General features: G+C 63.2%; 1 long non-coding RNA gene across 1 annotated transcript; it reads left to right on the top strand.

Moving 5' to 3' along the window:
• Window positions 1–504: 504 nt before the first annotated feature.
• Window positions 505–5,757, top strand: LOC118920608 (uncharacterized). Its single transcript, XR_008998053.1, has 3 exons — window positions 505–1,841; window positions 4,385–4,503; window positions 5,415–5,757. It is a non-coding gene; the product is annotated as an uncharacterized LOC118920608 (long non-coding RNA).
• Window positions 5,758–27,517: the final 21,760 nt, after the last annotated feature.

The raw sequence follows: 27,517 nt of genomic DNA, 5'->3' as shown, positions 1-27,517 counted from the left end.
CACAGAGCGGACGCCCAGCCCAGCCAGGGGCTAGAGCCACCTCCTCTCCCGGCTGCCTCCTGCCTCCCTCCGGGTTCCCCTCTCTCTTCCTCCCCACCCTGGCCAGCTACCAGCTCTGCCACGGCCCACCTGAACAATGCCTGTGCATGCAGGTGGCTCACGGGGGTGCCCAGGGGCCAATGGGGCACTGCCGCCTGCAGATGCAGCCAAGACGCCCAGGGTGGCCCGTCCCCACCTGGCTCATTGTGGCCTGCGCCCAGCCTCCACCGGGCCTGATCAATACCAATTTACAGTCAAACACAGGGCCACCTTCCTGTTAATGAATTTCCCCGTTGCTCACCGGCTTCTAATGAACCCGTTAAAGAGGGTTTAAGTAAACTTAGCGAGTGGCAAACTAAGCACTTTGGAATACTTAATTGTATCGATGTTTTTCCACTGCATTTCCAAATTTCTCTGGGATGGAGAAGCTGAGGCCCCTCTTCCCTTGAATCCCACCCACCCCCACGAAGCCAGGAGTTTGAGGCGCACACTGGGACCCTAGGTCAGGCCCCCAGCGAAGGAGGGGAAGCCACCCCAGCCTGAGCCAGGGCCGGGAGGAGAGGCCCCTGGGGGTGTGAGGAGCAGCGTGGGGGAGGTCCACGCCTGATGTGGTGGTGCGGCTGGGAAAGAGGGCCTGGCTCGCTGCGGGAAACCTGCAGAGGGAGGGTGCAGGGGGGACGCACTGGGGGTGGGGGCTGGGCCCTGGATCCCAGTGTGACTAAGAGGTGACCCCAGCCTGAGGACGAGGCCCCTGGGCCTGAACACACCTCCGTTCTCCTGTCAGCAAGATGAGTCCGGGTGTCCCTGCACTCCCTCCCCACAGGGCACCCCACCTGTCCCTGTGCAGACAGCCCTGAGAGGGTGTCCGGATGCCACCGTCACCCAGGGCAGGGCAGTGTCTCTGCAGAATCTGCATCGTGCAGAGGCATCTAAGCAATTTCTCAAGTCCCTGGCTGTGGCGGCTGCCCTGGGCATGGCTGGCTGGCATGTTACATGGGGGTGCGTGGGGAGGCCTCCGAAAGGCGCCTCCACTGACAGGAAGAAGCCACCCGCAGAAAGAAGCCGAGGAGCTGTGTCCCATTTCCGTGTGACTGCTGCTATTTGTCCTCCTCACACAGCCAAGGATAAGAAAGGTTGGCCGAGGCACTGCACAGGCCCCGCTTCTCCTCGGGTGCCCGGAATGTGCCCTCCCGAGAACCTCGCATGTAAGTGGGGGTCCAGGGTCTCAATCTCCCAGCTGCCCCCTGACTGACGAGACCTCGGAGGCTGGAGATGCGGCCACTGCACAGGCCTGGGACCCCCACTTGCTCGCCTCCCACGCATCCATATGGATGGTGTCTGGGGGTCAGAGGAAAGTTGGGGTTCCAAAGGGCAGGAGAGCCACCGCAAGTCCAGCCAGAGCCCCCATGAACTTCCACCTGCTCAGAAATGAACCACTCTGCCACTTTTCAAAAAGTTTCCCATCTTGATAGAAAAGTACCACCCTCCTCCTCTAAGGGGACCCCACGGGGGGCAGAGCTGGCACCATGCCCTGGGCCCTGTCCAGCACCCTGCAGCTGAGAACACCCCAGTGCCCAGCCACGCTCTCTCAGGGAGACCACCAGCCGCTCCCCTGCAAGCCCCCCGTCTCTGACCACGTGTGCCCCCGCTGGGCACACCCAGCTCAGGCAGCCGCGCTACCCTGACCAGGGGCCACAAGAGCCGCCAAAGGGCAGAGTACCAAGCAGAGGCAGCCTGGCCACGTCCCGGCGCCAGGACCCGGCGCCCCCCAGCATCTCCGCGGCGGATGCTGCAAGTTCAAGGTAAGTTTTGCCACATGCCCATCCCGGCCGCGCTTTGTTGCCGCGGGCAGGCGAATCGCGCCCTCCCCCAGCCTCCCGAGGCCGCCCCGGCCCAGCACTGCGACCCCCCATTCACCCCAGGGCGCTGGAGGCCCCCGCTTCCTTGCAAAATGCCCGCATGCCAAAGTTCGTGCATCCCGCTTGGGCGCGCCCTCCCGGCCCTGCTGACCGCTGGCTCTGCAGTTTTCCAAATGCGGACGCTGCCGTGAGCCCGGAGAAAACTCCAAAGCACCCCCGCCGGAGCCACGCGGCGCCCGCACCCACCTCGCCGCCGGCACACCCCCACCTCGGCGGCCGCAAGTTTGCGGGGCGTTCCGGCAGGCTGAGCGGGACTCACCCAGGAGCCCCTCCGGCCGGGCTGGCGACAGCGGCAGTGGGCGCGGGGTCGCGGCTCCCTGCGCGATGCGCCCGCACAGCTCCGGGGAGATGCTGCACCGCGGCAGCGCCATCCACCTTCTCCCGGAGCCAATCGCGAACGCAGGGTGGGGGGGGAGGCCGGAGCTCCCCGTGCGTCCGCACTTGCGGGGTGGGGGGAGGCACAGAGAAAGAAGACACCAGGCACCCCCGGTCCGCACCGGCCCTTCCCCCAGCCCTCTTGCAGCAGCGCCGACTTAGCGGGGAGGGAGATCTTGAGAGAGAGAGAGAGAGAGAGAGAGAGAGAGAGAGAGGCAGGGAGGGAGGCAGGGAGGCAGGGAGGCGGGCAGGCGGGCAGGCGGGGAGGCGCAGGCCTGGCAGCGATGCGGAGTGGGAAAGGGACCTGGGCGGGCACACACCTTGAGCCCCGGCCCTGCGCCCCCAGCGGGGTCAGTACAGGGCTGTGGTCAGGGCAGGACCAAGGGGAAGGCGCCGTGGGTGTGCAGGCTCACACACACAGGCGGGGGTGGGGCGCTGACCCGAGGGCCCAGCAGCGGGTGTGGGGGCCCCTCGGATCAGGAGCCGGCCTCACCTTTGCAGTCCTTATATACCCGGCCAAGTATCCCAAACACGCGGCCCCAGCCAAGTGGCCCCCTCGGCCGTGCTCCCTGACCATATTTAGTCAAGCAGGGGAAAAAATAGCCTGTCAGCTGGGCCCCGGCTGGCCGGCCACCGGGAGCAGGGTGGGAGCGCCAGCGCCATTGACGGCGGTCCTGGGCTGCTGTCCTCCACGCCCCCCCTCCCCAGGGCTGCCCCTGCCCTGCCGTCCCCCTGCTATTTTTAGCCCAGCCCCGCACAGAGGCACCTCCCAGCAGCCAGGCACCGACCTCTCAGGCCCCAGCCTGTTCCTAGGGGTGCCCTGGCGGGACCCAGGCAGCTCCCGGGGCGTGGGTGGTGGTGGGGTCCTGCTGCTTCCTCCCTGCTCTTGGCCTCCGGTGGGCTGGTCCCCCACACAGTACCCCCTTGGCTTTGCCCTTTTGCCCAGAATTGGGACCAGGATCAGGTGGTGACAGAGCCCCCTAGGTGTCCAGAAGCTCCCGAGCCAGCCCCAAGTAACGAGGCCCACAGGTCACCTTGGACAGCGAGCCTGGCAGATTGCCGCCCTCTACCCCAGTCCTGCAACCAGGGGGCGTGTGTGTGTAGGACACCCAAGTCCAAGCTCTGGTGCGCTGGGAGCACCCCATCCGGGTTCACACCTGGATGATGTGACGGGCGTGTGCAGGGCAAAGTCGTGGGTCCTGCGTGTGAAGGCCAACTATCCGCCACAACGGCGGGGCCTGGGCAGGCCTCCTTGCCCTCCCTGAGGGTCCGGTGCAGGCCCTGCACGGGCGTGAGGGCAGTGGCCTCACTACTGGTCAGTCCTACCAGAGTGTTTGTTGCTCCAGGTCACCTCACCAACCCACCCACCTCCTGGGCCTGGCAGGTCTGGCGCAGCCAGGGCACAGGGACATGGGGCCGCCTCCCCATGCAGTAGCCAGGGTCAGGAGGGGAGGGAGTGCACCCCCTGGGGGAGAGCAGAGCAGGAGCGCAGCTGTGGGAGGGGGTGGCAGGGTGGCAGGAGCTCAACCATCACTCCTGGAAGCTTGGGCATCTGGGAGAGGTCGGGCGCTGCTCCCAGCCCATGGGTCCAGGAGGGGCCCTCGTTCACCCCAAGGGAGGCGGGAACACAGGGAGGTTTCAAGGTGGCCTGGGTCTGGGAGCTTTTCTGAACCCAAATCAGGAGAGTCCCCTGTGCACAAGGGACAGCACCCCTTCCCCTGTGCACACCCAGGTCGCGCTCCTGCCCTCCTTCCCAGTGGAGGGGAGGAGGGGCGGGGCCACCAGAGTCAGGCCCGGGGGGCCAAGGGCAGCCAGGCACCCCTGGCTGGTCTGCCCCTGAGGCTGCTGTAAATGATGCTCAAGGAACCAAGCTGGGGAAGGAGCAGGCACAGCCATAAATCACCTCGATAGTCACCCAACGGCAGCCCCGCACTCACAGACCAGAGCAGGGGCACTAGGTCAGCTCCCTGAGGAGGGCTCGTGTGGGGAGCCGGGCCCCAGGGTCCCTCGGACACACCAGATGACAGAGCAGTCTGTTCCTTTGTCCACAGTGCCAGCATTTACAGTATTCCAGAAGCTTCTGTGTGGACTCTCTGTTGACCTTCAGATCCTCCCTGAGAGGCGGGTGTCCTGTCCCCCTGCTTTTCCGAGGAGAATCGGGGCTCAGAGGGTGAGCCAACTTGTCCGAGATCACGTGGCTGGGGGCAGGCTGGGAAGGTCCAGTGGTGTGGCCCCCACTCAGGCCCCTGCTGCCTCCTAGCCCCTCGCTGCAGACAGCCGAGCATGCCTGCCTGGATGCGATCCCACTCCAGCCCAGAGAGGCTGCCCATCAGGGGAGAGGACCAGCGCCTGCCAGGCCCCCCTTCTGGGTGTCCTCAGGGAGGCGGGAAGCGCCGTGACACTCCTGCACATGTGCAGCTAGCAAACCAGCCCTAGTGGGCCCCCAGCCTGCCCCTCATTCACCACCACAAGGACCCAGCCACGTGGGGCTGGCCGGGCACTGGCTGGAGGAAGGTCCCTTTGTGGCGGGGATGGGCTGGGCTGGCCAACAGGGCATGGCAGCTTGTGGGACTGCAGAGATCTCACCCTGGGGCTAGGGTCCTGCAGACCTAAATCTTTCATTTAACTTAATTAGCCCTCGTTTCAATAAGCCAATGTGATCAGTGGCTACAGAGGGGCTGTGGCAGGAGAGAAGGGAGAATCAAACAGCCAGGGCTCCAGAGCGGCCTGGGGGCGCTGTAGGTCAGAGGTCAGGGGAGGCCTCTTGGGGTGGAACAGGGCCGAGTGATGTTGGAGGGGTGTGAGGCCAGGGCGGGAGCACACAGTCCAGCGCAGGGCAGCAAGGAGGCTAGAGGGCTGCAGCAAGGGCCGAGCTGTGGGGGCGGGTCTGTGCCGGTGGGAATCCTGCAGAGGTTGCGGGCCTGGAGGAGGCCAGGCTGGGTGCCAGGATGGGCTGCCCTGGGGGTTTGCCCAAGACCTGCGGGCCCAGCAGGGGAAGGGGAGTGGGTGAGGTGGACCCCAGGGGAAGAGGATGTCCCTCCCTCAAATGACAAGGGGACGGGCCACTGGGGGGGCCTTCAGCCCATGGGAGAAGGACCCTCCCACTGCATGGCATGGAAAATGGCTCGACCTTGACCTCGCTGGAGTGGGGAACCTAGGGGCAGCGCTGAAGGGCTTCCCTGCTCACAACCTGTTGCAAATCCCAGAGGGGGATCCCCAGGGGATTGGCCTAGGGGAGCAGCTTCCAGTGAGGGGGCTCTGGAATTCAGGTAAGTGGAGGCACTTGGGGTTTCTGGGTCACAGGGCCCCTCACCGGGAGCTGGGGCAGGGCGGAGCAGCCCCTGGAGGGCAGCAATTTCCTGGAAGCAGGACAGTAATGGAGCCCAGAGAGTGCCCCCAGGGAGCAGTGGCTTCTAGCTGAGAGCGTTTCTTGCAGGGCGGTCCCAGGGGCGGGGCTCAGGGTGGGGGAGGGCCGGCACACTCGTGAGCATCTGGGCACATCTTCCAGCCTGGGAGGGGAGGGGCTGCAGCGCCCAGGAAGGCCCACAGCAGCCGGTTCCAGCCGCAGAGTGACCCCTCAGGAGTCTGAGCCCAGCATCCTGGTGAAGGAGGGAGGTCCCTGGAGCCCTGGGCCTGGGTGCCACTGTGGCAGTGAGGGGTGACTCCCTGCTCTTCCTCTGTAAAGCGGGCCATGGCCCTTCCTGGGTGGGGATTGAGGCCTCAGCCAGGGGGCCACTGCTGCGCGTTTTCAGGGACAGCCCCAGGCAGGCTCACTCATCCCCAGGTCTTTAACCACGCAGAGCAGCCAGTGAGTGCGTGAATGGCTTAATCTACTGGCTGATTGATCCACCCGCCATTGCGCAGCGGGCAGCCCGTGGGGGGGGGGGAGTATGGCTGGAACCACGCCGGTGAGGGTCCAGCTTTGGGGATGTGAACGAGGCTGGGGTCTTATTTGGAGGGGGAGGGTCAAGGCAGGGCCAGTGCCCTTGGGAGTCGCCCCGCATGCCGGAGGGTGCCTGCCTCCCTGGAAGGACCCGAAGCTGTTTTGGGGCATGTCCCGCAGTCAGAAGTGGTCCCTCTGACCAGAAGACCCGGTTCTCCATCGCTTCGCTCTTCCACAAATCCTTAAATAAAACAAAACAAATCTAAGTTTTAGTTTTACATTTGGCTGTGCCAGCATGATCTCGGCAACGGCCTCTCTGCTGAGAAGCACCCTGCTCACCAAAGAAAATGGCGGCAAAGGGCTCACACAGACACTTCAACGAGGACACAAAGGTGGCCGGGGGCCCATGAGAAGGTGCCCAGTGTCACTCACCATCCGGAGACCCAAACCGCAGTGAGACACCACCTCACACCCACCAGGGTGCTTGTGAAAAACAAAGGCCCAAAACAGGAAAGTCCCAAGTGTTGACGAGGCTGCGGTGAAATCGGTGAGAATGTGCAATGGCGGAGCTGCTGTGGAAGGAAGCAAGGACAGGCGCTCGAGCACCGGCGCTCAGGCGCACGGGGCCCCTAAGCGTCGTCTGTGAGGAGTGGGTAAACCTGTATGGAAAGTGGTATTTGGCCCCAAGAGGGAGGAATGCGCGGGCACACGCCACGACCTGGATGAATGGGAACCACAGTGCCGCGTGAGCATGGACACAGAGGGCCACGCGTGTGACACCACCTGTGTGCAGTCCACAGGGACAGAGCACACGGTGGCTGCTGGGGCCTGGGGGACACTGACCGCTTAATGGAACCTGACCTCCTTTGTGGGGAGGAGATGTTCTGGAACTGGAGAGCAGAGGTGGCCACACCACATCGTAAATGTGCCAAATACCACTGAATCATGCACCTAACGGTGGCTGATTTCATGTCACGTGAATTTCACCTTAATTAAGACAACAACAGAAAGGTCAGTGGAGCTCAGGGCCCAGCCCCTCTCCCTGTTGAGCCTCAGCGCCTGGATTCAGGGCCGCCCAGGCCCTGGGCACAGGCTCTCCCAGCTGTGAGGGCCACGCTCCTGCTCTCTGGGGGATGGCCACTAACTTGACCCCAACGGCACCTCCTCCCACACCCTGACACCCACTCCCCTCGCGCAGGCCAGGAGGTGGCTGGGCTGAGGCTGGCCGTCCCAGAACCACAGACTTCTTGGGGGGCTGTAAGGGACCTCTGCCACCCAACCCTGTCTGCTGCTGGAAAATCCCCCAAAGAGGTTCATGTGCTAACCCCGGAACCTGAGGGTCGCCTTTCGTGGCTAAAGGGATGTACGGAGGTGTTGGAGCCAAGCACCTTGACCCTGGGTGGTCCAGCTGGGCCTACATGGAATCACAGGGTCCTGGGGGGAGGCAGGAGGCCAGAGGCCGAGGAGCAAGGCAGGATGGAGCCGGGGTGGGAGAGAGGCTGGAAGCCGCTAGGTTGCAGCTCTGAAGACGGGGAGGGGCTGAGCACAGGCACCTCGAGGAGCTGGCAAAGGCCAGAAAAGACTCTCCCGGAGCCTCAGAGAAGCCAGCCCTGCCCACGCCTGGATTTTAGACTTCTCAGCTCCAGAACTGGGAGAGAATAAATTTGTGGTTTTTTTAAGCCACTGAATGTGCAGCCATTTGTTACAGCAGCCGCAGCAAGCTCAGCCCCCCTACAGCCTCCTGCCCAGGAAAACTCCTCACCTGCCCACCTGAAGCAGGACAGAGCCGGAGCCGGGGCGGGCACAGCCACGGCAGCCGTGGAGCCTTCCCAGAGAGGCCCAGCAGGGCCAGGAGGGCAGGGTCAGCTGCCACGGGTCAGGAAGACCCCGGGCTGGGGTGGGGGATCGGCCGGCATGAGGGGGCAGCCTGGGAAGGGCCCCTCCCAGCTCTCGAAGGGGTGAGACAGCCAGAGGATGGTCTGCCCGCAGGGGACTGGCCCTTCCCTGCTGGCCCGGCCTGGGCCCCAGGCTGACAGAGGGGACACCCACAGGCCAGCAGGGCTGCCGCAGACCGATCCCTGGGCCAGGCCTGGGACCCCTTGCTGCCGAGGCCTGGCTGAGGTCACCGAATGCCAGGAAGAGTCCGGGCTCTGATGGGCAGCAGTTCCTCTCCTGCCTGGGTGGCAGGACTACAAGCGGTGAGGCACAGAGGGGCTCCTGGAGCAATGCCCGCCGGTGGGTACTGTCCTCAGCACACATAGAGCACATCCCTGCCTGCAGGACTTCTCAGAGCCTTCATGAGGCCAGTGTGTACTTTGAGGCCCCAGCAGCCAACCTCAGCTGACCGTCCCCAGCCCTGGCACACGCAGGCACCCCGCCCGGAGGAGGCTGTGCATGCTAGCAAGGCCCGTGAGCAGAGATGGAGGTGAAATGCCAGCGGGAAGAGAGACGCTGCCTCACTGCAGGAAGACCATGACCTCCTCCCCACCATGCCTGGACCTCAGTGTCCAAACACTCCCGGGCATACGAGCACACAGACATGCGGGCATGCACACGCTCACACATGCACACCTGGACACACAGGCACATGCACATAGCAAAACAAATGCACAGACGTTATCAGAATGGCAGCAGGAAGACCTCCGACCACTCATAAAGAAAGTCATACTTCATTGCCATGGTGTCAGTGGAGGGCACTCGTCACCAGGACGTCCCATCCAGGGCCGTCATCGGGATGTGGCTCGCTTCAGGATCCTGGTCCACGTGGCACCACCTGGAGCCCCTGGGGGGTCCGTGCAGGGCGGCCCCAGGCCTGCTGCACAAGCACACACTCCCAGAGCTCCTGGGGGGGAGGGGGAGGGCAGGGACAGGGGCATGTGAGGGCCAGACTGGGCAAGCGGGGAGCTGGGGGCTCCCTCCTCCTGCCCCTCCTTCCTCTCTGCACCCCTCTCTGCGTGCTGGGTGTGATGAGGCTTTTCCGCATCTTGGAGCCCCTCTGCTGTGGAGGATTCACATGGACTCATCTTAGAAGGAAGTGAACTGCCAGTGGAAACCAGGAAGGTGGGCCAGGCTGGTCCCTGAGCCCCACCCCTGGGCCCCTTGTCCCCTCCCTGCAGACGTTCCACAGGGCCTCTCATGGGCTCCCCACCAGCCCTTGTGGAAGTATTTTTCTGGGTCAAGAGACAGATTCCCGATCAAAAAGAAGAGGAGATGGGAGTCGGGGGGGATTCAGGGCCATTTCTGGCTGCATTTTAAGAAGTAAATGTAAAAACTTACCACAGCAGAAAGCTCCCTTGGCTCCTGCAGAGATCAGCCATCAAACCAAGCTGTAAAGCAGAGGCTCATGGCGCTGCAGGCAGGTCTGGGGGACTGGGCAGCTGGTGGCCCTTCCTGCCTGTGGGCGGCCTGCCCCTCTGTGGTGGGCGCCTCGCCCCCTCTGTGGCCTCCCCACCCTGTTGTGCTCAGGTCTGGCTGTCCCAGCCGTTCTTTAGCTACTAAGAACGGCAGTGGGAGGCCTGGCAGGGGCTTGGTCTGCTCTGCAGGAGTTTGGGGATGGACATGGCCCTGGTGGTCAGTGGGCCAAGGGAGGCGGGGGCAGGCCACGCATAGGAGGGCACCTGTGGTGGGCTGGTCAGGCTGCTCGGGGCAGAGGAAGGGTTCCGGGTGACCACACCCATCATCCATCCGTGTTTGCAAGCAGAGCCGGGCCGACTCCATTCCCAGCTTGTGTGAGCTGCTGGCTCCTCAGCCCAGGTGTGGGCACACAGACGGATCAGGCAAGGGCACCCAGCTGGCTCTTCCCTGGTGGAGAAGCCCTTTCTGCTGCTGCTCTTCACACCTTCCTTTCCATTCTGAGCTGAGCAGGGCTCCCCATCTCCTGTGTGAGAAAGGAGTCCACCGGATGCGGAGAATCGATCGAACCAGGCCTTCAGACCCCTCGGTGGCAAACCCATTCACACCAGAACGTCACCCCTTGATACTGTTGGAAGCAGGGACAGCGTTTCTATCCAGGTGAGTGAGCATCAGTCTACCCACCCGAGCACAGATTCCAGAGAAGTTGTGCCAAGTGGCTGACGCCTGGGCCCTCCCTGTGGACTGTCCCCTTCCTGCCAGCTCCAGGCACATGCAGGGCCAGTGGCTGAGGGGGTCTCCTGTTCCTGGCCCCCTCCCTGTCCTTGGGCCCTGCTGCAGGGGCTGGAGGGGGCACCTCAGAAAGCCCCTCCTCTCTGGGGTAGGCAGCGGGCTCCAGGGCTGCACAGGCCAAGCTGCCCTTGATGGGTGCCTGGCAACTGGCAGGGCCCTGGCTCCTGGTCATGCTCCGCAGGAGCAGGTACTCAGCTCCCTTGAGGCTGCATGTGAGACCCTGTGGCCCCCCAAAGGGCCTCCTCCTCAGGGTATCCCAGGGCCCGAATTCTCCTTACTCATGAGCAGCAAGTGTGACCCCTCCCCGAGGAGCCCAGCTGGAGCCCTGGGATGATGGGGGCGGCCTCGTCCCCCTGGCACGTGCCCTGTCCACGTCCTCGGGGATCTGACAGGATCTCGGCCACAATTAGCTGGTTCCCTCATCCCTGCCCCATAAATATTCATTCTGGAGCTGTTACAAAGGGGCTTTAAAAAAACACCACTCATCCGGAGAAAGGGACTGAAGGGTGGCCAGATGCACACTGCCAACCCCAGTCCCACTGCCGACGGCATAATAAGTCGCCACCACGGCGGTTTTTCTCCACGGTCGCGCATGCACTCCCTGGGGTTCTGTTTAATCTGGGATGGGTGTTTTGGGTTCCTTGCATGTAACATTTACAACAGTCACAGGGCGCTCAGCATATGCAGTGCGCGGGGCCACGTCCTCCAAGAGGGTGGCCAGCTGCAGCCACCAGGAGGGTGTGAGGGCCGCCTGCAAGGGACTTCCCTCAGGTTCTGCGCCTCCCAGGAGTTCGCTCTGTGGACTGCATCCCTGCACCTCTGCCTCCACTCCCCCAGGGCCCTGGGGCCTGAGCTCTACCTGGCCCACTGGTGTGGAGGAGGGCGAGGACGTGCCGCGGGCGTCTATGCCAAAGGAGGCACCAGGTTGGATCTGCACCGAGCTGGAAGCCCTCCAGCCCAGACTTCCGTCCGAGTAGCTGGCTCTTCCTATAAATGCTTCAAGTGACGGGGCGCTCAGTACGCCAGAGGCCACCTCTGCTCAGCCTATGGGAGGGCAAGGGGGCCAGCAGTGGTCACATAGCACCAGAGCACTGGCTGGGCAGGCTGGGCGCCAGCCCGGAAGGCTCCCCGAGCATGCCTCGCCGATGGCCTCCCAGCTCCGGGAGAGATTCCGAGGTGACAGCTGGGAGGACACTACAGACTGATGCCCGTGCAGGGGGACTGGCTCAGAGCCCCTCCCCAGAGCCGCTCTCCTCACGGTTCCCCCTTGTGGGCAGGACCCTCTGGCAGCCTCCTGGTGCCAGCCTGCCCCCACCAGCTTCGGGTCTGTCACAGCTGCACCCCAGGCTCCGGACCCCACCCCCAGGGCCCTGCCCTCAGTGATACAGCGGTGCCTCCTGTCCCTGCAGGCCGTCTCACACCAGGCTTGGCAGGGATGCTGGGAGGCCAGGGAGGCCTGGGCCCAGGTGCTGGGGTCCTGGGAGGATGCCTGCCTCCCCCTTGACGACACAGATTTCCCCGGCGTCGGCCTGCAGGCGCTGAGAACTGGCCTGCCCTGGGAGCTGTCCCGTTTAACAAGTGGATCTCTGTTGGCTCCTGAGGGATGGCTTTGCCTGATCGTAAAACTCCAGAGGAAGTCAAATTCAGGTTCCCAAAACCTTGAAGATATTCCATGAATTTATTATGTGATCTAGTAAATCACTGAATCCTGGTCCTTACGTATCTTCAACAGGCACAGCAGGCCCAAAACTCCACATGTCCAGTTGACCTCGGGGCTTGCCTTCCACGGGTAATGACCCCACCAGAAATGCTCTTCCAGGAACTCGGGCTGGGAATCCAGAATCCCAGGGAGGCTCTCCCAGGGTCAGAGGGCAGCAAAGCCTGAGAGGCCCCCCAGAGTTGCTTTCCGTCCCTCTTGGCCCAGGGTCTCCGGCATTTTGATGGTCAGCCCTCCCTCAGGCTCCCTTGCGCCCTCTCTGGGGAAAGAGGGGCTCAGAGTTCCCAACTTCCTTTGCAAGCAAGCCTGTCGGGGGCAGAAGCCCTGCCCCCCCCCCCACATCCCCCATCACCCTTCCCTTGAGTGCAGACAGAGCCAGCCAGCGTGGTGGGGAGTCACACCCGAGATTCAGGCCCTAACGGATCGGCTGTGCGTTCACCAGGGTGGGGAATGCTGCTGGGTGGGCCCGGCCTAAACAGGCAGGCCCTTTAAGAGGAAAAGCATCAGAAACGCTGTCACACCGACCTCAAGAAGGAAGCCGCAGCCGGGTCACGGCCTGCCCTCCGGGGCTGCGTGCCAAGGATCTGCTGCAGCCTGCAGCCTGCAGCCTACAGCCACAGACAGCTGGGACCTCCGTCCTCCAACCGCAAGGAACTGAACCCCCCAACAACCTGAACAAACTTGGAAGAGGTCCCCGAGCCTTGGAGGAGAGCCCGGCCCCAGCCACGTTTGACTTCAGCCCAGGGAGACCCTGCGCAGAGGAGCCAGCCACACGGTGCTGGACTTCTGAGCTGCAGAAACTGTGAGGTAATAGACGGCAGGCGTTTTAATCTGCTCCATGTGTGGTGATTTGTTACACAGCATGAGAACGATTACAGAACTGAACCTCCAGCTGTAAAACGTGAGAACACACAGTTCAAGGCGCATCTCGCACCTCTACGCGCCGGGGCAGCTGGTGTCCATGTCCTCCGGCCCTGCCCGCTCCATAGGCTGCGGCTCGTGTTGGTAGGACTGTGAGCCTGCCCTGGGCTCAGTGGGAGGGACACCACGGTGGGGCGGTGCCGGCAGGGCAGCGTGGCACGCAGGCCGTGGGCTAGGCAGCTGACTCCCAGTTGGAGGGGTCCTGTCCAAGCCTGGGTGGGGATGTGCCCACAGGGGTTTCCTTCCTGCCCCCAGGGTGAGTATCGTAGGGCCCATGTTCTCTAGGGTCCTTGGAGCGCGGCGATCCTGTGAGTCGCTCCAGGCCTCTCACCGAGATCAAGGGTGACACGGGCCCTGCTTCCTGCCCCAGGACAGACACGGCGAAGCTGGGAATCACGGCTGCTGGCTCCCTCCGGGCGGCACGAGGACCCCACCCCGTCACCCTCCCTTCCCCGTCTCTGGTGCCCACGGTCTCATGACTCCTTCCCAAGGCCTTGGCAGCCCGCTGGCCCCACTGCCTCTCACCCAACAGGGACCCTCTCCTGCTTCCCCCTCCCCTCAAGGACACTGCAGCAACCTCCACTCAGCTGGTCTCACCTAGACTTGAGGAAGCAAGATTGCCAACCAGCTAACGTGCCGGGGCCCGAGTGGGGCCTGCAGGGGCAGCCCAAGGAGCCTGGCAGCAGGGAGGGGCCGGGGGCTCTCATACAGCCAGCGAGGGGGACTTTCTGCAGCTTCAGCCTGGGACTGGCTGCAGCCCCTTCTGGGGCCTGCCTGTGTTTGGGGCTCAGCCTCCAGGGGGCCGCCACCCCCAGGCAGCCTCTCTGAACCCCCGAGTGACCTTCGCCAAGGTGCATGCACAGCCGCGGCCGGTGCTGCTGAAGCATCGTGCGTTCGCGGTTATGAGCTGTTTTATTGCCCAGTCAGTAAAAACCTTCTGATTATGTCACTGCGGAGGCAGTCGATGCCAAGAAATACAAATGTCCTTCTGTCCACATGACCCCTCCGCCTCCACGCTGGCCTCCTTCTCTGTGCTTCTGTTACTGCTTAGATGCAGACTGTACGCCTGCCTCCCTGCCCAAGGGACCCTCTCCCAAGCTGGGAGAACCAGACGGGGTGGGGGCGGTGGGGGCAGTGGTGATGGGGGCCCGACACAGCTCTGGGATGGGTTCAGGCTCCTTGGGACCAGAGGTGCAGGCACAGGGATGGCCCCCACCCTGGGGACAGTGTCCCCCAGAAGCAGCACCAGCCCCCTTGCAAGGGGCCCTTTGTGCCTCCCTGGTGGGCACTGAGGTGGCATGCACAGCCGTTCTTTCCTTCGGGAGACATCCTCCGGCCCCACCAGGCACCCTGCTATTCCAAGAGCTGGGACAAGTCACCAGGCCCTCGGGGCTCTGCCTCTCCCTGTGACCTGGGCAGTCACCACGCCGGCCCTTGGGGGAGGGCCTAGCAGAGGGCCTGGCGCAGAATCAGGCCCAAACACCAGCTCAGACAGTGTGGGCCTCCCCCGCAGGGCCCAGCATAGAGCCAGCAAAGACACAGTAACGGGACAGGGTGGGGGCATGGAGGGCTTCCTGGGAGAGGTGGCATCCATCCTCACTAGGGTCTCTGGCCCTCTGTAGTCCCTGAACAAGGCCAGAGCCCTTCCTGCAGGGCCAGCCTGGCCTAACCCAGGTTTCTCCAGGCCCAGGGGCCCTGTCCAGCCAGAGGCGGAGGCGGCCTCGGTGCCTGACCAGGACACTTTGGGAGGCTGACCTCAGCACAGACTCAGCTCCAGGCTCGGCACCTGGCGGGCAGACCCAAGAACAGCCTTTGCCAAGCAGCTGAGGTGGGCTGGACACTGGGAGGGCGCTGGGGGGGAAAGGGGGACACGGGAGCTGTTGGGGATCAAGGGCCTGACCAGGCGCCGAAGGCCTGCAGTTCACACCAAACCCCACCATCCCTCTGCGTGACCTGGAAAGGGAGCAGGGGCCCTGCTCCTGCGGTCCTGAGATGGTGACCTAGCAGTGAGGGTCCAGGGGCCAAGGAGGACAGCACCTGGAAGGGCTGTGGCCTGTCATGCCCCAGCCACCTGGACGGCTCTGGGTCAGCTGTGAGTGTCTCTGTCCCCCAGAGCCCAAGCACCCGGGTCATCCTGGTGTGTGCCTGCCTCCCCAAGGAGGAGGATTCATGTGCCCCAGGACAAATCCCCTGGCCAGCACACAGCAAATCTCCACAAGCCCCGCATGGATGTCGGGAGAGCCATGTCTGCTGCCTCAGACCCCAGCTCCTGGCCAGCAGACCCCAGATCCCTGCCCGCAGACCCCAGCTTCCAGCCCAGCTCCCCTGGACCAGGGCTTCCCCTCCCCACCATCCCTGAGCCTGGCCCCACCAGGCCCCCTGGGTGCCCTCTGGGTTGCAGACAAAGAAGAAGGGACCTCCCCGTGGCTGGCAGCCCACTGAGCCCTCCCTCAGGGCAACAGCCCAGCCAGCCTCGGGGACCTACCGCCCCCAGCCCCAACTGGGGCTCGGAAGATTCCCAGGCAGCCGATGTCTACTTTGTTTGGGGGCCCTCGCTCTCTGTCCTGTGTGACAGAGAGGCCTGGAGAGGGTCCCCCTCCTACTGCGAGGGGCCCCATGGCCAGCAGGAGATCACCCCCATCAAGGAGCTTACAGCCGGCCTCAGCCAGCTGTCACTGGGTGCTGGCCACCCGCAGGGCCGCTGTGGGGTCAGAGAGAAGACAAGATGCGGAATTTCATGTTCAGAACACAAAGGGTTGATCCTGATTCTCTATCCCCTACTCCCTGGTGGCTGGGGGAGGGGCGACAGAGTGGCCAGCTTGACTTGGCACCCCTGGGGTACTTTCAAGAACCCTCTCTACCTCCTGGAAGGGTCCAGCCCCTCACCCGTCCTCCCCACAACCTGGTGTCAAGCCAGTGGACATCCCCACCGCTATCTCTGGGTGGCCCCAGCTAGCGCCTCTGTGCATCCTCCCCCAGAGGCAGCTGCTCGAAGCCCAGGTCCCCAGCGTGCGAGGTCACCGAGGGGCTCACCAGGCCATGAGCCTGGCCCCGGTGCCCTCAGCTGCAGGGGAAGGGACAGGAGGTGCATGGAAGTCCTGATGCGCCCTGGGGCAGGGACCTGAGTTCAGGGCGGCCATCCTCCACCTGCTCTCATGAGGAGAAAAGGGGGAGGCCAAAGCTTCTGAGGGGAGCTCCCCACACCCAGCATGACCCTGGGGAGGCCTGGTCCCCAGAGCCGCAGCGGCGCCCAGGGCCCCCCTGCACAGCGGACAGGGGGAAGGCGGCACTCCAGCCGCGGCAGTCAGCAGTCATTGCCGCACACCACACGCTCAGCACAGCGGCCTCACAGCAAGCCCGCAGCCCATTCTGGTTCCAGGCCCAGAGGGGGTAGCATGGGGCTAGGGCACACTGGGAGGTGCACACGCCACCTCCTTAGGGGGACTGGGGCTCCCCACCAGGACAGCCAGGGCTCGCCGCTGCACCCCCAGCCCAGAGCCCCCAAGGGGGCTCTCCCAGCTGGCTCCCTGAGCACCAGAGAGCCTGGTATTGGCCATGTGCAGACTGGGCATCGATTGGCTGAAAAGTGGAACCTGAAATAGTCCCTGTTGCCAGTAAACCGGATTCTTAACTGTTGAAGCAGCTAATCTCTGGTCACCTCCCAGGAAGCTGTGGGGCACAGGGCTTTGATCCATCCCCAACCTCAGGGCGGTGGGCAGCCCCACACTGCCCACTGCAGGCTGGGTCCAGCAGAGGCCGGGCGTGCTTCAGGGCCCCCCTTCCAGAGCTCAGGGGCAGCCGGGCAGCGGCGCCAGCTCTGGGTGCCTGAGTTAGCTGGGGCTCTGCCATTTAAGGAGTTAAGCAAATTGTTTCAGCCCGCTGTGCCTCAGTTTCTTTACCTGTAAAAGACCTCACTGGCCATAGGTGACACCCGGCCTGGCTGGCATCTGGGGGGGCCAGGAGCTTCCGGCTCGGGTGCTGTCCCTCAAGGCCGGCCATCTCTTAGACAGTAAACTTCTACCGAAATTCGTAAGTCATGAAGAAGGTGTGTTCACATCTCTCTGTGTGTTGAGAGAAACGACACCAGCCTCCCTGGGCAGAAACGCTGAGCGGCTCCATGTGCTCCTGATGCACAGGGCCTTCCCGTAAAATCCCTCAAAGCCCAGGTCCCTGACATTATACTTTACATCTCCTGTAGTGCTGAACAATTCCAAACACGTGGGCACCTGCCCAGCACTCCTGAGGCCTCCAGCCCGGGAACCACAGACCCACCCCAACAGCAGAGCGACACGGAAAACTGGAAAGCCGAGGCATGGGGCGGGCGGCCAGGCCTGAGGAGCTGCAGCCGAGACAAGAACTTTGATTTTGTTCCACTGGTACAAAGGAGGGAGAGTGATGGACCCAGTGGAGACCGAGGTGGGGCCTGGGGGTGGGGGATAAGGAAGGGAGGCAGCACCTGGTGGGTGCAGCCTTGGGCCGCATTTCCAGTCCTGGGGACCCCTAGAGACAGGGACCTCCCTCCCCAACCCCTTCCCCAGCCCTCTAAGCCCCCAAGGCTGCAGCAGGAGCTTCAAATGGCCCCACAGAAGTATCAGGACTGAAAACCAGAAGGCGCCCCCTCAGTCCTGTGCCTAGCGCCCCCCAGCTCCCCCCAGCCCCGGGGTACAGAGCATGCCAGGGAGTGGCTCTACCTGCGTGTCTCAAACTCACTGGGACCGGATGACATTTCTCCCGGAAATAATTAACTCTGACATCACAAAGGGCATCTCCTACCGCCAAGGTCACCCCAGGGCTGGCAAGGCCCCTCTCTCCCCCTTGGGCCTTCCTCAGTCTGCAGCTTCGACAAATGAGGTTTCAGAGACCTGGCATAAAGAGGAAGCCAAGGATGCTCTTCCTGCAGAAATGACTGCCGGTGCCCTGTCAGCTACAAACTGGCCGGCCAGGGCAGCTGGCTACAAAGTCGGGGGTGGGTTTGCGAAGCCACCTCGCTCTCCAAATCCTTAAGAGGCCCCAGGCAGCACATCTGCTCAAGGGTCCCTGTAACTCACTAGTGGGCCACCATTGAGGGCTAATGCCAGCCTCCTGATCTTTGGTCCCCAAGAGCTTAAGCATGGGAGCCAGCGGTGGGTGGGGTCATGGACAAGTAGGCTGGGCCACCCACCCTGGGAGGCCACCTGTGCCGTGTCCTGGGCTGCAAGCGGGATGACCGTGCAGGGATCTCGCAAGCTCTCAGAGGCTGCAGCAAGATAGTGTGTGGGGGTGCTCTACGCCTGCCTGGCACACGCCTGTGCTCACTAGGTGTGTGAGTTTCCCGGGGCCACCGTGACAAAGCCCGTAGACCACGGGGCTTAAACAGCAGAAATCAATCATCTCCCAGTCCCAGAGGCCCAAAGTCGGAGATAAAGGTGTCAGAAGGGCTGTTCCTTCTGCAGGGGGATCTGTCTTGGCCTGTCCCAGTCTCAGCTGGTTGCTGATCTTTGACTCTCAGAAGCATCACCCCGGCTCTGCCTCCATTGTTGCACGGCTCTCCTCCCTGTGAGGGTGACTGCGCCCCAATATCCCCTTCTTATAAGGACACCAGGCATGTTTGACTGGGGCCCACCCTGCTCTGGCGTGACCTCACCTCAGCTAATTACATTGGCAATGACCCCATTTCCAAATAAGGTCACATTCTGAGGTCCTGAGGGTCAGGACTTCAACATAGGAATTTTCAGGGATGGAATTCACCCCTCTGCACTAGGACTGAGGGTGCCGCACAGTTAAAGAAAAGCTCAATCCCTCAGCAAGCCGCCCCTGGAGGTCACAGCAGCTCTGTACTATCATCACCCAAACTGGGAAACAGCTAAAGTGCCCCCCAGCAGGTGACGGATAAATGGACTGCTCCGCCCAGACGGTGGGGCATTATTCGGGGCTGAAAAGAAACGAGCCGTCAGGCCAGGAAGAGACGTGGAGGAAGCTCACGCGCACACCACTGGGTGAAGGAAGCCCACCTGGGGAGCCACGCGCTGCAATGCCAGCCCCACGACACCCGGGAACGGCCCAGACACGCCGACAAAACCCGGTCATCACTTGTAACAACTACGTGATGTGGTGCGAGATATTAGTGATGGGCAGGGGGTGCTTCCTGTACTTTACACTCCATTTTTCTGCAAGCCTAAAATTGCTCAAAAAGTAGTCCATTAATTTTATTTTAAAAAAACTCCAACAACTGTAGCGATGGTTTTCTGGGTTTAGAGCCCAGAAAGCTGTAGCTTTAATAAAGAAACTTTAAAGTTATAGAGAAAAACTGCTTAGAGTCTTGAGGCCTGTCACTGACCCCAGCCCACCCAGAAAGCAGTCCCCCCTGCCTGGCTGGCTGGCGGCTCTCCCTTCCCTCCGGGGCTGCCTCCGAAGGGCCTCTCCAGGCAGGGGGTGGAGGGGCCGTGTGCGGCGAGCCCCAGACTCCGCTCAGTGTGAGGCAGTTACATCGCCCGTGAGATCCGGAGCTAGCTGCCCCTCTGTGAGCAGAACTGCAGGGGCCCCCCTCAGGCTCCAGAGAGACCCCACCCGGTGCAGGGCAGCAGCTCTGAAGAGGCCGGGCACGTGTCTTCAAGGGAAAGGTTCCCGGGCCCCGGCGGAGCACCTGATTCCCGTCCCTAGAGTGGCCCCGGCAGCAGCAGAGCAGCTACTGGTGACGCCATGGCATCACTGTGGGGAAGAGCTCGTGGTTTGGACTTCAGAGCCTGACAAACACTTGAGAGGCTTCCCAGACACGTCCCCCAACTTCTTAGGTTCCCACTGGCACTGTGCAGCCAAGGACCCCTGCCCTTCGCCTCCTCCCTGCCAAGGTTTGGAGGAAATGGGGTCAGGTTGCAGGGAAGCCGGAGGCCTCAGCAACAAGCGGGATCCTCTGCCCGGAGCCCCCCCACCGGCTCTGTGCACCATGGTTTGGGGTGGCCAGCAAGCAAGAGGGCTTGGCGGGCCTTGGGGACAGGAGGCTGGGCAGCAGAGACCCAGGCACACTGTCCCTGGGGTCAGGATTTGGGCCCTGGAGACCCAGCACCACCCCCTCCACCAGCACCAAGGATGGTTTCTCCCCTCTTCTTTGGCTCCAGGGCCCAGAGCAGCCTGCCCCGCAATCCCCTCCAGCGGTTTCCTGCGAGTTCCTCAACAGGGGTGGGGTCGAGGAGGGACTCGGGCCTTCCCAGCCTCGTGGCAGGAGGCAACCTCTGCTCCTGAGACCCTCATAGGGACCGGACGGCAGGGAGCCAGAAGCTGGAGGGCCGAGAGTAAAATGCCCCTCTTGTCTCCTTGGTAAAACCTGCCCCCTTCAAGCCCCAGTATAAATTACTCCTCCTCCAGGAAGCCGCCCAGACCACTGCACAGTCAGGGGTCCTTGGCCAGCCTCCTTCCCTGAGCCACGTGCCTCTGAGGACATCGAGGGGACAGGCTTCTGCCACCACTGTCTTCTGGGCACCTAGGAGGCCAGCATGAGCAGGTGGTCACTAAGTACTTGTCAAGTGAGCAAACAGGCAGACACCTCTGCCCTGGGCCGAGGGCCGCCCTGCTGCACCCCCACTGGGTGATTCCAGGGGTTTGCAGGCCCTGGGCAGCCACACCGCGGGCTCTGGGGCCTCCAGCGGGGCTGCAGGGCCTTCCCACTGGTCCAGCCAGGGTGGCACTCCCCTGAGCCTCGATCCCCAAAGCACTGGAGGGACCCATATATCCACTCACTGCAGGCCCAGGGCCAGGGCAGCACCTCTGCCCTGAGGGTGGCCTGTCTGGAGCGGGCATTTGACACACCACGAGGCCCTGGGAGCAGACCGGTGGTGCAAGTGAGCCCCAGCATCGGATTCTGAGTGAGAGGTGCACGTTCAGCCCTCAGGGGCGGCCTGGGAGGCACAGTGCCATTTCTGCCCTCACCCCGTGTCCCATGCCCCACTGCCCTCTGGTGCAGATCAGAAACCCTGGGCACGTTCGCAGCCCTAACTGGAATCCTGGGAGCGCAGAGGGCCTGGGTGCCCAGACCAATCCTGTGGCTCCCGAAGGACCTGGCGAGCACCTGGCCCGGCCTCACCCCAGGGCCTCGGACAGTTGGCTACGCGGCGTTTTGGGGAGGCTTGATCTGTGCCAGGACCACCAGGAACAAAGAGGGCGTGAGCTTCACGCACACGGGGGATGTGCACATGGGTGGGCACGGGTCCTGAGTCCCATGCCCACCCTAGGCACACAGAGGGGCACAGGGAGCCCAGCCTGCCCCTGGGGATCGTGGGGGGACACAATAACCCCAATAAAACCCTCCCTGAGACCAAATGCAGGCTGGGGGGCCTGGGACCTTCCTGGGGGTTGAGTTGCAAAGTGAAGCCTGGATGTGGAGTCAGTCGGGGATGAGGGCAGGGGATCCTCTAGGGTGTGTGTGCCAAGGGGGGCGTCTCCTTTACGTCCCTTCAGGAGGGTCATCACCCCTGGAGGTCCCCGCTTGTCTGCAAGGTGCTCAGCCTCCCCTTAGATGGGGTTTTATATCTGAAGCGGGAGACGACCACGGAGTCTGCTTACTGGTCTCGTCAGGTGGGGGCCCCCACCCGGGGCACAGGGAGCTGGTCACCATGAGGTTGCCGTCGGGCAGGACTTAAACGAGGCCGAGCAGCTGTAAGTGACAGAGGCTGGCTGGGCAGGTGGGGTTAACCCCGGGTCTAGAGCTCAGAACTGCACAGAGAGCCCACACACACACTCCCAGCCCCTAGAAACATCAGCACAATGCAGGGTAGGGTGTGTGGTGTGGGGTGGGGTGGGATGGGTGCAGCAGGGTGGCCTGGACACCCGCCTTGGGGTCCATGGAGCACCGAGCACGGCATCAGGGGTCCCAGCTGGCAGGGGATCACCTTGCTGAGCAGGCTCTGGGGCCCTGTCCCTGGACCACGGCCGGCCTCCTAGCCTGTCCCCTTGCCCCAACTGCTGGGCCTCAGCTGCCCTAGGACTTCCGTGTGCCATGCTGGGGGCTGCTCCACAGGACATGCATGTCTCACAGCTCTGAGAAGACCTCCCTCGGCCCCAGGATGCGCCTCAGTGGAATCTGCTTCTCATCCTGGGGACAGTGGGCAGGGCTGTGCAGGGAGCCTTTCATTCAACAAGTGTCACTGCACCAGCTCTGCCTGGCCGTGGGCACCGGGCTGCCTTTGGGGGGCGGGGGATGGACAAGGAGCAGGCAGGGCATACAGCAGGCAGGCTGCCATTCACAGGCGAGGGGTGGGCACAGACAGGAAGTGCAGCAGGCCTGAATGCTGACCTGTCCTAAGGGCAGGGGAGGACAAGGATCCCCTTGGCTCCCAGGGAGGCAACGGCGAGAGGGGGCAGTTAGCCAGGCTACCACGCCAAGGGCCCCCAGCAGCCCCACAGTGCGAGCGCCCAGGTCCACACAGACCCCTCAGAGCCAGGGAAAGGTGGACCCCCATCACGTTCTGTCTCCTCCTGGAACCCCTCACGCACAGTCACACCCTGCAGGTGACCATGCCCCCTCTCCTTCCTGACTTGTCAGGACCATCCGCCCCCACTGATCAGCCACTGAGCCGTGGCCAGGCCCCGACTGGGCGCCAGCCCCCAAGGAGGAGCTCTTTGCCACCGACCCCATTTGCACCTTCTCAAAGCTAACAGTGGGAAGGGGCTGTGGCATCCCCCATCCTCACCACAAGCCCCACCATGGCTGCCCACCCTTATTCACTCCCTCACACATCCATCCACCCAGCCTCCCCTTCCCTGTGACCCAGTCACTCAGCAAACATGTTTGGGTACCACTGCTGCCAGGCCCCGCCCGGGTGGGATGCTCATCAGCAAGTGGCTTCCCGTCAGACGGGCTCCCAAACCAGAGGCCGGAGGCCACAGCGTGTCTGCAGACACTCCCACTCAGGCCCACGTGGGTCAGTGGCCCTGAGCACCCAGGACCCCCAGCAGACACCCCAGTGCAGGAACCCAGGGGCAACAGCCCCCCGGGCAGGCAGATGCTCATTCCCCAGGCCCGGGCAGTCCCTGACGCCACGCACCAGCCAGCTCACTTGTTCGCACACGGCTGGCCTCTTGGCCTTTGGCACCGGCAGTGCCCAATCCAGGCCCCGCCCAGGGCCTGACACCTGGTGGGGGCTCAGCAGAGCCTGCTTGGGGCATGGCAGGCCCCAGGGTTTGGCTGCCAGGGGGCCGGTGGGGGTGGAGGTAAGGCTGGAACTTGCTCCCCCCACGTCCAGCTCTGATCGGCCAGCCTGGACATCCATGCGAGGGCACAGGCCTGTGATGGGTGGGGTCACTATAGCACCCCAGACTCCCAGAGCGGCAGCATCTGCCCTTGGCCCTCTGCTCGCTGCCGTGTACTGGGAAGGCGCCACGTCCCGGCGGCCTGCAGCTCCACCCAGGGGCCCGACTCCAGGATGGTGCAAATCTGGGATCATCAGCGCACTCCTTGGAAGGTCTCCCTTTGCAGCAATAAGATAAATATTTACAGATTTAACTTCCGAGATAGGAGGGGTTCTCAATTTATGGCTGTAATTATATCACTGGCTCTGTTAACGCCCACTAAAAATTTTATGCCACCTGTGACACGAACACAGCACTTTGAAGTAAACGACTGAGCCTGCAGCGCAGAAACCTTGGCTTTTGTGGGGTGCTGGTTAACAGATCACCCGAAAATGTGCCTTCTCACCTCTGACTCTGTGGAGGCTGCAACATCAGCTTGGAGGCCCCAGGCCCTGGGAACCCGAGGGGAACCTGACCAGGGTGGACAGCCTGGTGCCGAGAGCGAAATGCAAGCCTTCGTCAGCCGAGGCCACCGAGATGCGGAGGATGGGTTCGCCCGGGAAGCCTGACCCGGCCTGTCCTGCGGACCTGGCACTGCGCTTGCTGGCTTTGCCCCAGGCCCAGGGCTACCACAGTGAGTGGTGACGAGGTCCCTGCCCATGTGGGGCCCACGTTCCAGGGCAGGAGGTGGGCATGAGCAAATAACCCAGGACTGCACCCACCACCAGGGCCCACCTGGGGGGCGAAGCCGGGAAGCTGGGCAGGGACAGCCCACGGGCGTCACTCTGAGCAAGGGGGCCTAGGAAGACTTGGGACCTGTCCCCTCCAATGGGACTTCTTCACCTCAAGGGTCCCCGTGAGGACCCGATGGAAGTTCCAGCTCTGTCCCCAAATCGCCCCTGCACTCAGATAACCTGAGAGGGTCACGGCCCCGCAGGAAGCCCAGCTCCAGCCTGGCACCCCCTCCCGCAGCCTCGCAAGGCCAGTGATGAAGGCTCGGCCTCCCCACTGAGAGCAAGTCCCGGGTCCCACACTCCAGGACAGGGTTTCGCCTGGGCCCCAAGCCCTCTCCCCAGTGCTGTCCCCTGGGCGCCAGGCATGATTTTGGAGTTATATTGAGGAAGGACGGTGGTGGTGAGGATGGGCGCCTGTAACCAGATAAGACCAGCAGGACACAGTTGTCGCGGGAGCCGGATTTATCCTGCCGAGGTCAGCTGATGGGTTCCGATTACAGCCCCCGGTGGCTGGCCAGTGCATGAGCTCGGCGTCCACACTGGGCAGCTGCAGGGATCGACCAGGAGAGTGGTTTTCCTGCAGAAATGCACTTACTACATGCAAGTTAAAAATAGCCACAAACCCGCTCACCAAGGTGCTGGGACGGAGAACGGCCCAGGAGAACCACAGAGAAAGGATCCCCCACAGGCCTCGCCCTGCCACCCCACCCATGCTTCTCAGGAGTGAAGGACAGAGGCCGGTGCACAAGAGGGGTAAATGGCCACGGCCTTCAAAAGAAGGGCAGCAGCAGGCCCTAGAGGGGACAGGGGCTGCCACCCAGGGCCCCTCCCAGGCAGTGTGGCAGGGCTCCAGCTGCCTTGAGAGCCACCACCCCAACCCCTGCCTCCAGGACACAAGCAATAGGCCAGTGTGGCCTGGGCCCAAGGTGGCCTGGCTCTCCAGCCAACCAAACGTCCACTGTCAGTCTTCCTGCTGGGCCCTGAGGCTGTCGGTCTGCCCATGGACAGTGGGAGGGGTGTGACCCAGCAGAGGAGGGTAGGAGGGCGCCTGGTCACAGCTATTTTAAAGGCCAGGAAAGAATAGGTGCAGGGAGGGGTGGGCTATCTGCCTGGGGCAGGAGGCAGCCCAGGGCTTCTGGGACAAAGCCCTGCCCATGCCACAGTGGGGCCTGGGTGGGCCTGCCATGGGCAGTGGTGGGCAGGGCAGAGCCTCAGAGCCCGCCCGTGAGAACACCCCAGGCCAGAAACCTCGGGCCCAGCAGCCGAGACAGCCTCTCCCTGCCCAGGTGGGCGCCGACTCAGGAAGCTGGTCCGGGCTGGCCTGGAGGCCCAGGGCATTCACAGGGCCCCCAGCAAGGCCAGAAAACGGTCGCTCCTCACCCAGGGGAGGCCCACACAGGGGCCTAGCCTTTCGAGTCAGTTCCTTCCCACTAAATAGCCATCGACCCCACCAGAGCGGTCAGGGTCCAGTGCAGACCCCCGGGGGTCAGGTTGTAGCCTCACCACATTCACAGTGCGACTCTGGGCAAGCTCTCACGCTGGGGTCTCAGTGTCCTCATCTTTAAAACAGGGGGATCGTGACACCTCTGCCTGCCCCAGGGAGCAGAGCACACCCAGCACGCAGCCTAGGGCACACAGGAAACGGCGGTGGACAGACAGAGAGCACTGACCTAAGTCTCACTAAGGTGTTAATGACTGCTAGCATCCCCCACTTTCTAGACAGACAGGGCTGCTGGGGAGGGAGTGGAAGATGAGGGGGACAGGGAGGGTGAACGGAGAGGCTAAAAGGAAGTGACTGCCCACCCTGGCCCCCAGCACTAACTCCGTCCGCTTCCCAGACCCACCTTGGCCCCTGACACTGGTCTGGTCAGGCTGGACCAATGGCAGAAGCTTAGGGTGCAGCCCCCCACAGACTGCTGGTGCCCAGGCCCGACGCCTGGTAGTGACCGAGCACACAGGGGGCTCCACCCGTGGCCGCTCATGACGCTTCATCCTGCAGCGGGCAGCGGCTCAGAAAGCACTCCCTGCCCCAGGGGGAAGCAGGTGAGCAGGCCAGTGGGGCAGGGTCTCTACGACCACTCCCCGGCCCTGAGTGGACAGGTGAAGCGCCTCCCCATCCCGGCCTGGAGCCCCAGTGCTGGTGTCCGCGGTCAGCCCTTCAGCAGCGGGAAGGTGTTCTGCGCCTCCGTCTCTGAGCCACCCGGACACAGGGACAGGCTGACGGCCCCTGCGGCTGGGGCTCGGCGGCCACATCGGTCAGCTCATCAGAAGGCGGGGCCCCTAGGATGAGGCCCTGCCTCCCCTGCCTTCCCCTGAAACCCCTGGGCTTCAGCAGAGCCCCTGACAGACCCCGACCCCCCCCCAGAGAACACCCCACCCGCTGCGTGAGGTCATCGGCTCAGGCTGCCCAGAGAAGGGTGTGCCCTCCTGACACTCACTCAGCTGAGAGCTGGCGCCCTGTGGAGGGCAAGAGGGGAGGATGCCCAGGAGGGGCCCAGCCCCACAGGGCACCAAGGAACAGGAAAGGGCAGGACAGACCCAGGCCCCGCCCGCACAGCCACCATGCAGCAGACAGGCAGGAATTATGGGAAAGTGCCTCCATGATCCGAAGAGCAGGTCAGGGGAGATGGGGAGGAGGGCTCTGTTCCGGTGAGACAGTCAGGGGTTCAGAGAGACCAGAAGTCAGAGGGTGGAGAGGAGGGGCTCCGTTCCTTCCAGAGCAAACCCTCAGGCTCCACTTCTGACCACCAGTCATGGAGAACGCAGAGGGTCAGAGCCAGTGCAGGACAGGAGGAAGGCCAGGGCCCTTTCCCCATGGACGGGGCTGAGGTGGTGACAGTGGGGGGGGGCGGTGCAGGGGGGGCAGCATCTCTGTCTCCCGGCTCCTGTCTCTGCTGGGCTTGAAGTTTTATGCAGTCAAGTGCTGAGGTCCCACGGTCACCCTTTGAAGTAGGCACACTTGCTGCCCCATTTTGCAGAAGAGAAATGAAGCGACTGTCTAAGGCATCATAGCCAGGAAGTGCGATCTGAACTCAAGCCCCAGAGACAGAGGGTGTCATAAACACCCTGCAGCTCAGCTGGGAATGACACCCGTCTGATGGGAGAGCCGTGAAATCTACAGGGACGCATGCCCTCCTCTCTGGGCCCGGGTCAGGCCTCAGGAAGCCTCGTCTCCCGGGGGTGCACGGTCCCCTGAGTGCTTGTAACGCCATCCCAGCCCTGATCATTTTCTCAGCGTGGCTGGAGCAGCAGAGGTCACACTCAGGGTGCGCCCAGCCCACGTTAGAAGGAGCCCTCGGGAGGCCTTCCCTGCAGCCCGTCTCCCGCCCAGCACACGAGGGAGCCGGACCAGGTCCCTGCAGGGTCCCCCCAGGCCCAGCGCTCAGACTACCCAAGGCTGCCGGCGGGCGGTGGGCGGCCTTGGAGCTCCTGAGGGCAGCAGCGAGGCTGAGGCTGACGGAGAAGGGCAGGTGTCCCCGCTCCCTTCACAGGAGGGGCCGGAAAGGACCCCTCAGGTCCTGGGACG

The sequence above is a fragment of the Manis pentadactyla genome, chromosome 5 (assembly GCF_030020395.1).
Source record: "Manis pentadactyla isolate mManPen7 chromosome 5, mManPen7.hap1, whole genome shotgun sequence".
Classification (NCBI taxonomy): domain Eukaryota; kingdom Metazoa; phylum Chordata; class Mammalia; order Pholidota; family Manidae; genus Manis; species Manis pentadactyla.
This window is presented reverse-complemented; position numbering and strand designations above follow the sequence as displayed.